The following is a 13,123-nucleotide window of genomic DNA, read 5'->3' on the forward strand; positions in this document are numbered from 1 at the left end:
CAAGATAAGTCTATGTGCTAGTAGTGAGGTGTAGGAAATTACAGTCGAGTACAGTACCACATTCTAGTTTGAAGTAGTTTGAAATAATGTTGTTAAAATTTCTGATGTGTTAAATTTTATGAGTGATTAAATTACATTAAACCAATATTATAGAAGCGTGGTGTCTGCCTTTAATAAATCCAGTTTGATCTTGTGATATTACAGAAGGAAGCGCTTTCTCAATACTCAACTTAAAGTATCCAGAGGAGTGACATGCTGGTGCACTGCTACTCTTTTGTTTTCACTCAAGCTACAGGGACGATTTCATGAAGCAAAACACAACTTGCTCATGTAGAGGTTTTCCCCATGCGTGCCCATCTCAACTTGCCAATGAAGGATTGCCATCTCTTGCATGTGCAGTCAGGCACTCAGGCACTGACAGAAAGCCACCCTTAAACACTGTGGCTATCGGAGGTAGAAAAGAGAAACCTATACAAAATAAGCAAGTTGGGTATAACTGCTGTCAAGGTCAAATTGAAACAGTAAATTAGTTCATAGTAAGTCACATGAGACATTTCTTTGTTTTAAGATACACAAGCTTGCAAATTTCTCAGTGCTTGTCAATGGGAAATTTTTACATTTGTAAACTGTGACAGATGGACACAGGCAGACATGGGCTATCACAACTGGTGCTTATATGCAAATGCACCTAAAAAAGGCAGAAAAAATATTTATACTTTCTGAAATATTAAACCTGACTGATTTTGATGTCAGACCAAAAATGCATTTCAGACAAATAGCAATTTCAATGTTACTGAGAAAAATTCTAACATTAACAATCATCTATGAGAAACCTAGTGACATCAGTCAACCTGTGATGCCTCAAGCAGTTGTACAGAGAAACTAGGAAGTATCTCTTTATCCACATTAAATGCTTGAAAACCTAACCATGTATTATGAATTTTACTGGGTATAAAATTCTTTAAAAATGATTAGTCAGTTTGTATTGCTTGTATTACTATATGAGTATTGTTCAGGGAAATATGCAACAAAAAGCTAAACTTAGAGTGGTATTATTTCACTTAATATAGATTTTTTCTTTTACACGTTTAAAGCTGAAATATTCTTTCAATTTCATTTCATTTGTTTCTTTTCAAAGGAATTTATTTGGAAAATTACATTTCTTTATGTATTAAATATTAGTATATTTAGAAATAATACCATTTAAAAATATGCATTTAAGCTAGTAAATTAATTAAATAGATATAATAGTAAATACAAAGCCATATTTCACAATAATTTTGGGTGGCACTGTGACACAGTGGTTAGTGCTGCAGCTTAACTGATCCAGTGTCCTGGGTTCAAATTCCATGCCTGGCCATTAGCCATTTTTCCTCCCACATTATCTAAAGATGGATAGGTTAAGTTAACTTGAAATTCCAAAATTGGCTGTGTGTATTTGTGTGTGTGTGTTTGCACATGATAAGTTGGTGCTGTAATGGACTGGCAAAATCATCCAGGGTTTATTCCTTCCTTTGTATCCAATGCTGCTGAGACAGGCTCTGGCCACCCATGCCCCTGAAATGGATTAAGAGAACTTGAGAATTCAAATAAAATAGTTATACTTCTACATTTATATGTGTATTTATTAAACAATAAAAAAACAAGAAGAAGAATTTATTAAGGTAAAGCACTCTAATGTTAACAGCAAACACACCCAAATATTGCATGTCTCAAGTTCTTCAGGGGTTGAAAATTCAAGAAAGCCAGATGATGATGTCTTCTCCACGGAATTTTTCAAAATAAGCCAAGAACATCTGTATTGGTCATTTGTATTCATAGTAATATCAAATTAGATTTTTCATTTGAAAGATTAATTCCTGAGTTAATGTGCTCTCCTAATATTAGTAAAATTCAACATCAAGAGAACTTGGCATAATAAAACAACCACTACGGCTAAGCATACAGAAAAACTGTGCCAAGAAAAACTTTGTTAGAGGCTATGAATAAATACGAGAATTATATATCGTTTGAGTGTATTAACTTTTCAGCCATGTTAACATCCAACACCCAAGGATCTCTCTTTGAATACATTTCAAAGTTGCAAGCAAAGATAATAAAGTTTTAAAATATTAATTCTGACAAAGCATATCAACCAAGTAATCAGTATAAAACAAGCTTAAAGATGTATCCCCAAATCAGAAATCAGAAAGCCATATTAATAAACTTCCTCTTTATGAAAAAGGAAACAAAGTCTGTCTCTTTTTGAAAATATTTTAGAAAACAAAAATAATATAAGTCAACATAACGATGCAGTGGTTAATCCTGCTGCCTCACAGCTACAAAGTCCTGAGTTCAAATTATGTTTCAGCATCTGTGAAAATCATTTGCTTGTAGTTTCTGTGCATCTTCTGATTTCTTTCCACATTATAAAAACTTGCAGATTAGGTTGAATAGCTCCAGCCCCTTGTCATGGAATAAGTAGGTATGGAAAATAAACGAAAGAATAAATGCTTTTAAAATCACATGTTTTATCATACAGTAGCTCTCCTATACATACTGCAAAACATCTAGAAATTAGATCATCAGAACAATCTAGACGAGAATAGGCCATTCAGCCCAACAAATTTCACCAGTCCTATAGTTCTCTGTGTGAAAAAAAACATCCCTATGTTTGTGCAAAATTTACCCTTAACAAGTTTCCAGCCTAGTTGCTCTTCTCTGGACATTTTCTAGCACTGCTATGTTCTTTTTGTAGCTTGGAGACCAAAACTGTACATGGTACTCCAGATGAGGCCTCACCAGTACGTTATTAAGCTTGAACATAACCTCCTTGGACTTGTACACCACACATTGTGCTCAATAACCTAAAATTCTGTTTTCCTTTCTAAGGGCTTCTAAATAGGGAATCCATTCCCGGGCGATTCCCGGACATTTTTCATTCCCGGGAATGAAACTGCTGTAATTCCCAGGAAAACAGGAATGGCCAAGCTTGCATATATAGCGTGTAAAAGTGTAAAAATCGATCAAGAAATAACAGAGTTATAGTTGAAAATAATTAAGGTGGTGCCATTGCTGCAGCTTGCACTTCATCAAACAACAGAATTGAACAGCAACTTGAAATTGCAATGCGTCAGTCTGTGTTGGTGTGTGTTCTAAAACCGTTCACATGTGAGATGCCTGTGCACTGTGTCATCCTCGAGAGCCCGGGATTCCCAGAAATGAAATGTGGGATTCCCGAATTCCCGGGAATGGATAAACCCGTCCGGGAATGGATTCCTTACTTCTGAACACTGTTTGGATGTTGACAGTGACTTATAAATCCTTCTAAAATGGGTGTACTTTTTCTACAATAAGTAGAATAGTAAATAGACTTCTTATAGGTAATTTTCTGCCTTTCATTGATTCTATAAGGATTGTCAAATTTGTGGATATAGCAGGTTGGATAATGGATGGATGGATACTTTTGTTATTTGTAGTCTTGCACTAGACCTAATGATCACACAGGTCTTTACATTTAAACCAAAACTATATAAAGATGACAACTTTTTGGTCAAGGTTGTTTTTTGGCCAATTTTTTTTCTCTGTATGTATTGCCATTAGGAGATGTAATTTTGAAATATAGCAGTAAATTTAATTCAAGTTCCAGTGACAGTTAACTGTATAAATCAATAAAATCTAATTAACCACTTTATTGAAATTAAACTCACTTGCCTTTAAATACAGATGAAACATTGCAATTTAAACTTAGAGAGAAAATTCCACAAGTAGCAAGACAATATTATCAATTTTTAGTTGGAAGGATGTAACTTATCAGATCTTTACAGAGGGACTTAGACATCATACAGGCTTGGGCAGATTTGTGGCAGATGAAATTTAAAGTAAGAACATGTAAAGTATTATTTGCAGGAAGTAAAAATGTTAGATTTGAATTCTTAATGGGAGGTCTGAAAATCGAAAGTACACCTTATGAAGATGATTTAAGAATTGTAGTGGACTAATGACTATCAACTTCCAGACAGAGTTCAGAAGCCATTAAGAAAGCTAATAGAATGTTAGGTTATATAGCACAATCTGTAGAGTAAAAGTCAAAAGAGGTTATGCTCAAGCATAATAACACACTGAGTAGACTTCATCTGGAATACTGCATGCAGTTTTGGTCTCCAGTCCACAAAAAAGTTTTATAAGTGCTAGAAAAAGTCCAGAGAAGAGACACTAGGCTGATTCCAGGGCTACAGGGGATAATTGACCAAGTATATAGTAGACAGTAGAACCTTAGGGACAATTGAAATTTAACTAAAAGTTATTTTAGAGGAATTAAGTGGATAGGACTTGTGAACTTTGTTGGACTGAATGGCCTGTTCTTGTCTAGATTGTTCTAAAAACCTGAATTTTAGTTTAGTCAGAGTCACTAATATTCAGCTTTTATCTAAGACACTGATCTAACCTTTATTTATCATATTTTCACATTGCTGATACCAACTTTGCCCAACCTAAAAACAGTTTCATTTATTTGTATCAAGAAGAATTATCTACCATAAGTAAGTGTACCATAACTCAAAACATTAAGGACCAGTGATTCAAAGGTGCATTTATACTACTAAAGCTATTTAAAACCTCTGTACTTGTACTTGTAAATGGTTATTCTGCTAGGTCAAATTTACCCCATCAGGATGATTAAAGCTACCTTGAAACAGTGAGATATCTTTTAGTTTGGAGAAGCAGCAGACAGAACAGAGGCTAACTGGATGGATGAAGAGAAAAGAAGGGGTTGTGTTAAAAAATGAGAGAAAGAGAGGAGGTGATAATGGGAATGCTTTGGTGGTATTTTGAAGTAGACATGTAGAAGAACAAACTCACTAGGTAGCCTACAGTTCAACACTCCTATTGACAAGCTGAATCTAACAATGGTTGTAGTTTTCATATTATCTCTTATTTATCTTCCTTTTTGAGTATCGTTTCCTTGCGTTGTCCATTTTCTGAAAAAGTTTTTTTGTAGAAAGTTTAGCAATATTTCTGGATGAGCATGTTTGTTTCAGGTATGCTTCCTCTTGTTACATATTATGTATAATTGGGCCTATTTTTATTCTACACAGCCATCATGGCAGTTGATACACTCTTTAGGACACCTGTCAAAACATCTGCAAAAATGGCTATATCCTATTTCAGAGTTCCCCCGGATAAAATAAGCTTAAGATTCTGTTTAACCATTCGTTCATATCTAACAACTGTTATGTAAGGATCTGCATCTATCTATATTTTATGTTTTATTGTGTTGTATTTCAGCCAGGTTTACTCTTCTGCCTGGAGTTCATATACTTGTTTTATATATTTTGTGTCCTTTGGTGTTTCTTTGTTTTAAGTTTATATTACTTTTCTTTGATATTTGCTTTATTCCTTATGTTTGCGTTATGCTCCTTGTGTTTTTTCAGTGGTGCCCAAACAGGCAGGGCTGCAGTTGGAAGTTGGTGTTTATTGTAATTCTATCTGTGCCTTGTGATTTTGCAATTTATTGGATTTTTTTTTTTTTTTACCTTTTTGCTCTATTTTTGGCCACTCTTCACATTGGGACTTTGTTTGCCTTGGATTGCCTTTGTTTTCCGAGCAATTCCTTTGTGTCTTTTGTGCTCTGTAGAGCTTTTTATTATTTTTGTGTTTTTGTGATAAATCTTTTTATTTGTGAAGATGCTGTGTTTGCCCTTGTTCTAGGTCACTGACAGTTTCCCTCTCCAGTGGGTATGTGGGAAGTGTTCTAGGACTTTGTGCCTGGGAACTCTTGAGTTTTACAACAGTGCTCAATTTTGCTCTCTTGAGAATTTTGCGTGTATTTTTGTATTTTTTCTAATAAATCATTTATTTATAAAGAGTGTTTGTACTGTTTATACAAATTGAAGGTTTACAGTTATCCTTCAGATTTAGATGGGACTTTATTGGTACCTATCAATGTAATGTACACTATGTGAACATCCATAGGAAATGCCAACAAGAATATCAATATTTTATTTTAAAAGAGCCAATCCTAGAAAGTTAATGTTTAAAGTTAAATTCCTACAGACGTTTGCTTAATTTCAATAGAATATAATTTTCTCATAGCTACTTAGATTCTGGTATAGCCTTTTATCCCCTGTAAGTTAACATGAAAAAGAACATCCTGTACTATATCTGTTAAACTGAGTGTTAATTAAGGCAGTTAGGAAATAGTCTTACCGCTTGCATGGACTGTTATGATGTTTGCAAATAGGAGATTGGCATATAGTTTTTTGACCATGCTTAACGTTCTACATGTAATATGACTGTATGACCAAACCTAGAGAAATAAAACAAGATAAATAAGCCTTAAACAGAACCTTTCTTAGGTGAGAACTTTTCCTTTCTTCAATATCAATTTTTCTCTGTTTTTGTGTGAATTGTTTTGCTTTGAATTTTTACTAAAACTTTTAAAATGAAGATCTTTTGTCTGTGGAATTATTTAAACACTAGTCATTTAGCCCGTTACAATAACAGGCGCTAGAACAGTAGTGCATAAACATTAGTAGGAACAGTCTATATTAAATGGCAAGGGACTTTGACCTCATTCTTTTTGTTGGTCGTATTTTTCTTTCTTTCAGCCTTTCTTTTGTTGATGTTTACTTGCTGAGCTGACCGTTCTTTGTGGGCTGCCGCCATGTATTGTGTGTCTTTAATTTTTTGTGACAGTAATACTGTCTTGTACGGCTCTATTCAATAAGGGCGCGCACAAAAAGGCGAGCTTCAAAAGGGCGACCTCAATTGAGCGCGGCGAATAAAGGCGTTCGTAGATAATTTAGTTCAAATGGCTCTGGAATATGTGAAGAGCAACAAAGGTGCAGATCTTTATTTATGCGCGCCTTTATTCGCTGCGCCCAATTGAGGTCGCCCTTTTGAGGCTTGCCTTTTTGTGCGCGCCCTTATTGAAGGATACCGTCTTGTACGTCCGCTGGCTTGTACGTCCGTAATATACCTTTAATTTTCTCTGGCGGTAATACTGGCTTGTATGTGGCTGTAATATGCGTCACTGTATTGTGTACCTTAAACTTCCTCTCGCAGTAATATTGGTTTGTATTTCCGTAAAACGCCTCTAACTTTCTCTGACAGTAATATCGCATCGTGCCCCGCACATGTGCACTTCATCAGAAGACACCCACACACGGACTCCTGGACGCACATAGGGATTTTATATATATAGATGAGTCACACTATTGCCAGAATCATCCTATGAAGCAAACTAAAAGCTGCAGAACTTTAGTAGTTTGAGACAAACGGAGCTACAACTACAGAAAATAAATGTTTAGTTTTTTGAAATACAAAGCCAATAGACATTTGAAAGAAAAGGTCAATCTGTAAAAAATACTCTATAAAATAAGAATAATGTGATTCCTTGTTCATTCTCCCTGTTCACAGATCAAAAAAGATCTATGCATCCGCCATGCAATTTGCAGTTCAGGTGTTGTTAAAAAGCAATAATTAAGAATTTACTGTAGATGGGAAAAGTCTTAAATTGCCTCTCTGTTTTCTCAATACTTACTGAACACCATCTCTAATTAGGGTGCCTCTGAGCTTATCCGATACCACTTAGGAAAGTGTGTAAAATTCATCTTCGACAAATTATCACTGTATTGATTATGACCTGAAATCCATTTCCATGGTTGCAAGATTCTAATATACCTTGCTTTTTTATTTGAACCATCCAAATTCAAAGGGTTGAGATCTTGGAATTGATCAGTTATAAAAACCAAATACTCGTCCCAACAAATCCTGGTGGAAGGAACCTGTGATTGCATTGTCACTCTCTAGTAGTATTGTCAGCCTGTGTAATAAAGAAGACGCCTTATTTGGAAATTTATACTACTGTTAGCATTTAGATACAGCATACATGTTAAAATTACTATGACTATCAATGATTAATTGTTTTATATAGTAATAATTTGACCAAAGACCATATAGCGTGGCTGAAACTGAAAACGTTTTATGTTCTCTCTGTTTCTGTCTTTATAATTTATACGTTTTCTGACTAAAAACTTTTTCTGAGATTTCTTGAGATGGGCAATGTTGAGTTATTTAGGTGCATGATGTATTTCATAAAATGGCTAAAAAATAGTTTTTATTCAGAGGGGTTTAAATGAGAAAGAGAGAAAGACTAATGAAATTTTCTGCAACACCAATGTCTGACACCAGCTCTGAGTTTGGGAAATCAAGTATGCTTGGTCAGCCAGCTTTAAAGATTACAGGTAAAGATGGATTTGCTTTGCACAATTTGTCTCCTGTAAGCTGTATCTACTGCAAATTTCATTCTACCCAATGTTTCTTTAATGTTTTTTGCAAAGCTATATATTTTCTGGAATTAAAAATAGATTACAAGTAAACTGAGTTTGATGGAAATTTATATTTTCAGTTTGACAGTAAGTATGGGTGCATTGATTTGAATTTGTAGGCTTTGGTCACTATAATCTAATGACACAATTAATCATTTTAAAAATGATTTGTAGGTGTATCTTTATTGCAGTATTGCAAAGTTTTGTGAACCATTCCTGTCACACTATGTGTACCTGCATTTCATTCAGATAATTCCTGGAGTGGGTGTACATATTCCACCCACGATTAAATCCTGTCTTCTTCCCAGTGCTGCTGTAAGGCCTCCAAATGTTTTATAACCCCACTGTCTTTGTACATTTCTTCATATTCACAGTCTTCTTTTTTGAGGATTGTCTGACCATTATATAGACTAGTTTCCATGGTATCATAAATTTGACTTTGACACAATATGCTGGTTTTGTAGCCTGCCAAATAATGCTTCATTATGGCTTTACAGACATGCAAGATGAGGTTCAAGAATTGTTGTAAAGATCCTGACACTGATCTTACAGTAATACACACAGAGACATGTTAATTCCTTTACACATTCAGTAGTTTTTTTTCCTGTTTTTCTAATCTATATGTGGAAAACGTTTTGTAAAGTTTATTTTTGTGATGCAGCATCTTTTTCATTTACCATAATAATATTACGGTTGACCTAATTTACACAATTTCAGAATAGTTTGGCATATGCCTTATATTTCGTTTAATTTAAATTCATTATAATACTATGTTTTCACCATCCATATCGAGTAATATCTAGGAAGAGTTTGTAATACTCCAAATCTGAATTTTTTTGTTTGTCTATCAATTCTATTTTGGTTGCCTTTACTGAATGTGGTTTCACCGCAATTTCATCCTTTTTACTAAAATTGCTCAATTCAGTGTTTAAAGGTGTCAGCATCAGGGACAAAGCAGAAACCAACTTTGGGCAAGGTGGCAGCCTATTTTTTGCACAAATAATGTCAATCAAGCAAACTAACCAAAAAAATAAAGTCATAATCAAAGTAATTAATTTTAAACCAACATTAGAAAGTCATTATATTCTTCATCAAAGTTCATTCAAGTTCTTTATCACACATTACATCATAGGATATTCAAATCAATTCCTTCTTTTAAACAAAGCAAGTTAAAAACTATAGTAGCTGGTTTGGAGGAGGGTGTAACTTTTAATTTAGCAGCAAAGAAATCATTTATTTCCTAATGGGTAGGGTCATGAGTAGGTTCAAACTCCACACAGACATAAAGGCCTAGAAATTAAACACTTGTCCCTAGTGCTGTCAAATATTAACCATTGTACTGTGTATCAAGTAACCAAGGGGGCTTCATCAGCAGCAGCTTTGCCAGAAGATACATGAGAGACTCTGAAGTTAGCTGGAACAAGATTCTATGGTCTGATGAGACCAGAATTGAGTTTTTTGGCTATAAGACTATATGCTTGACTTAAGCCAAAAACTGCATATTATGAAAAACACACCATCCTCACTGTGAAGCATGGTGGTGGCAGCATCATGCTCTGGGTGTGATTCTCTACTGGCCCTGGATGGCTTATGAGGGTAGAGAATGACATGAATGCAGCAAAATATGGGGATATCCTGGAGGAAAACCTGATGGAATCTTAATTTCTTTTCCAGCAGCACAACAACCCGAAGCATAAAACCAAAGCTACATAGGAATGACTTAAAAACAATAATGTTAATGTCTTGGAGTGGCCAAGTCAGGGTCCAGATGTCAATCCAATTGAGAATTTGTGACTGGAATTGAAAATGGCTGTTCACTCATGATCCCATGTTGACAGGGGATGAGCAGTTTTGCAAAGAATGGGGAAAATTGCAATGTCTTGCTGTGCAAAGCTATTCACATAGACTCAAAGCTAGAATTGTTGCCAAAGGTGCATTTACTAAATACTAACTTTAAGGGGGTGTTTACTTATGAAAGCAATTTTTTGTGTTATGTTTGTAACCAGAAGCAACATCCAGCATTGCATGAGTAATTTTAAGGTCTGGTGTGTTTGTCTGCTAGTCTGGCTTCAGCATATTCTGAACTTTGACTTGTTCTTAGCTACCAGGTGATAATTTCGATCCAACTGTAATAAAAAGAAAAAAAAAAACAAAAAACCCAAAGGTATCCCAAGGATCAAAATTTTGGCTTGGGACATAGTCTATGGTCTTCCCCTGATCAAATGAGGGAGGTGTGCAAATTTTGGCCGAGACTGATTGTATACCAGACATTCATATACAGTATGTATATATATACAGTATACAGTATATATAGTGAAAGTCAGGGGGCACCACAGAGCCCCAAACCGCAAACACAAACACAGTCCTGGATTCAAATAAAAGAGGGTTTATTACAAAATACCTTTGTAAAAATAATTCACAGGTTTCTTCTTCTTTCTTTCTCTTTCTCTCTCTCTCTCTCCACACTGCTACTCCACCAAGTCAAGTGCTTTCTGTCTCCACTCCCAGCTCCGACTCACCTGGACAAGGCATTGCGGTCTCCTTTATGGAAAACCCGGAAGTACTTTCAGTGCCAGGGATTCGAGAGAGAAAACAAGCCGGTGAACAGCGTGGAAGCAGGCGGATGGGAGTAGAGCCCCAAGGAGGAGCGAGTGGCCATTCCTCAGGAGGGGGCTGTGGGGCTCTCTGGTTGAGTGTCTTTGGGAGCAGGAACGACCATTATGCTCTAGAGGTGCTCTTGCCAGGAGGAGCCTCTGAGACGGCAGTGGTGGAAGTATAGAACGCCTTGGATTGGCAGCCGTTCAGTCGGAGCAGGTCTCAGTGGTTGCCCGTTGACGCTGCGGAGAGAGATACGGGCCGGATGAGTAGGGTGTCTGCACCTGCTGGGTGACATCTCTCCGGGCTGCAAGGTCCAGATAGGATAAGTCGCAGAGATGCCAATTTTAAGGGAAGGCACAGCATTTGTGGATTTTAAAATGAGTTTCCTGCACTGCATTGTTTGTTCTATTTATTGATTTTAACCTCCACCGTTCACTTTTTTTATGAATTATTTGTTTATTGAACATTTTTTGAGCACTGCACTTGGGACACTTGTTTTGTGGATTTTGTGTAAAAAATGTGCTTGCACTTTTTACCATCCCCTTGCTTAGTGTGTTTTGTTCTTATCCGCCATGCTCATCTCGGTTACTGTACTGACTGTGTCGGGTTCAAGAGGGTCCCAAAAGCAAAGAGGGAGCAAGTAGTGAACCTGCACAATCACAGGCACCCACAGACCCCAGCAGCACTGCACAACTGGACTATAATTCAAGGCATTCCCTTCTAGGGTCCGAATGGGTACTGATATCCAGGGCTGCTGCTGCTATCAAGTATATGGGGGAAACAATAACCTGAAAATGTTGCTCTCCCCTCTCCTTCTATATTATTGGTGTCCTTGGCAGGAAAGGTTCCTACGTCAGCTTTGGCTAGGATACCAATCGTCAGGTGTTGTCCCTCACAATACACATACCTGTCAAGTACAGGTAATCGTATAATATATAAATATTTGATATTTCTTGTCTCGTGCACTTTCAGCGCCTTTCCTCTGTATTCATGTGTGTCTGAACCTCTCTTCACCAGTGCTACCATTCACAAACGTGTTCCCATAAAGCATGCTTCTCAGAGTTTGTCATTATTTTCAAAGCGTTGTTCCTACCTTCTGTCGAGTTATATTTTCCATCTTTGAAGGTATCTCTAAGCATGAACTTTTACTCCTCGTCAAACATCTCACACTCACATCTCCTCTTTTTTCACGTCCCCACATACATGCGCTCTCTCTTTCTCTTTATATATATATATATATATATATATATATATATATATATATATATATATATATATATATATACGCACACACACATGTGAATTTCCCATTGGGATTAATAAAGTATCTATCTATCTATCTATCTATCTATCTATCTATCTATCTATCTATCTATCTATCTATCTATCTATCTATCTATCTATCTATCTATCTATCTATCTATCACACAGATTCTGAGCTTTAAATATTAGATTAATTTACATCATTTTGCAGAGATCTTTTTTCACTTTGATATTACAAGGTCATTATCTGTTGATCAGTGTCAAACTGTGATGCAGGGTTTGTAGACACTATAAACACTAAGTCTCCATGAAAGCTTATGTATTATTTTGTTATGAACACAATGATTTTTGAATAGTTTGATCAAAACACATATTAAAGATTTAAGGGGCTCATTCAGTTTGTGACTGAATGTAGTTTAGTAGTTGATTTACAAAGTACCCTCAAGCATTTCAAAGATGTGCATGTAAGGTTAATTGGTAATTGTAAATTTACCTTGAATGAATGATTACATGCATACTTTACAATTCATTAATATCTCATTCAAGTAGTAAGCAGTCAAGTAAAATGACATCTTTTATTGGCTAACTAAAAAAGATTACAATATGCAAGCTTTCGAGCAAATAATGCGAATAATGGCTAATACGGTACAACACCCTAGTACATGGTAAGTGCCTGCCTTGTGCCTGTGTTTACCAGGAACCACCTTTTTTGGAAAAAGCAGGTTCGGAAAATTAGTTAGGTGAACGTATGTAACAATTCATCCATTCATTATCCAACCCGCTGAATCCAAACACAGGGTCACGGGGGTCTGCTGGAGCCAATCCCAGCCAACACAGGGCACAAGGCAGGAACCAATCCCAGGCAGGGTGCCAACCCACCGCAGGACACACACAAACACACCCAGCACACACTAGGGCCAATTTAGAATTGCCAATCCACCTAACCTGCATGT

The sequence above is a fragment of the Erpetoichthys calabaricus genome, chromosome 6 (assembly GCF_900747795.2).
Source record: "Erpetoichthys calabaricus chromosome 6, fErpCal1.3, whole genome shotgun sequence".
In the NCBI taxonomy this organism is placed as follows: domain Eukaryota; kingdom Metazoa; phylum Chordata; class Cladistia; order Polypteriformes; family Polypteridae; genus Erpetoichthys; species Erpetoichthys calabaricus.